Genomic DNA, 362 nt, shown 5'->3' on the forward strand with positions numbered 1-362 from the left:
GGGGGAAACCAGAGCTCCAGCAAACGCAGCTTTCGGGGGAAGCGGGCCCCACAGCTACAGCTGGGACCTGGGAGAAGCGACGCAGGGGCCGACTTCAGCCCCCCAGCGAGGCCGCGCCGGGGCCCGCAGCCGCCCTCGGCCCCCGGGGCACACTGCTGAGGGGCGCCGCTGCCTGCTTTGGCCTGACGGCCCTCGGCCGTGCCCCAGGGGCCTGGCGGTCCCGTCAGACGCCCGTTTCCCCCGCGGGAGCCCCCGATACGCTGCGTGTTCTCTTCAGCGTGCGGCTCGGCCTCGGCAGGCCGGGACCCGCCGCCATGAGGGGCGGCGGCGGCCCCGCAGGCCGGGCGCGTCGCGCGGCGTGA

Source organism: Haliaeetus leucocephalus, unplaced genomic scaffold, assembly GCF_000737465.1.
Source record: "Haliaeetus leucocephalus isolate CR32 unplaced genomic scaffold, Haliaeetus_leucocephalus-4.0 Scaffold395, whole genome shotgun sequence".
Classification (NCBI taxonomy): Eukaryota; Metazoa; Chordata; class Aves; order Accipitriformes; family Accipitridae; genus Haliaeetus; species Haliaeetus leucocephalus.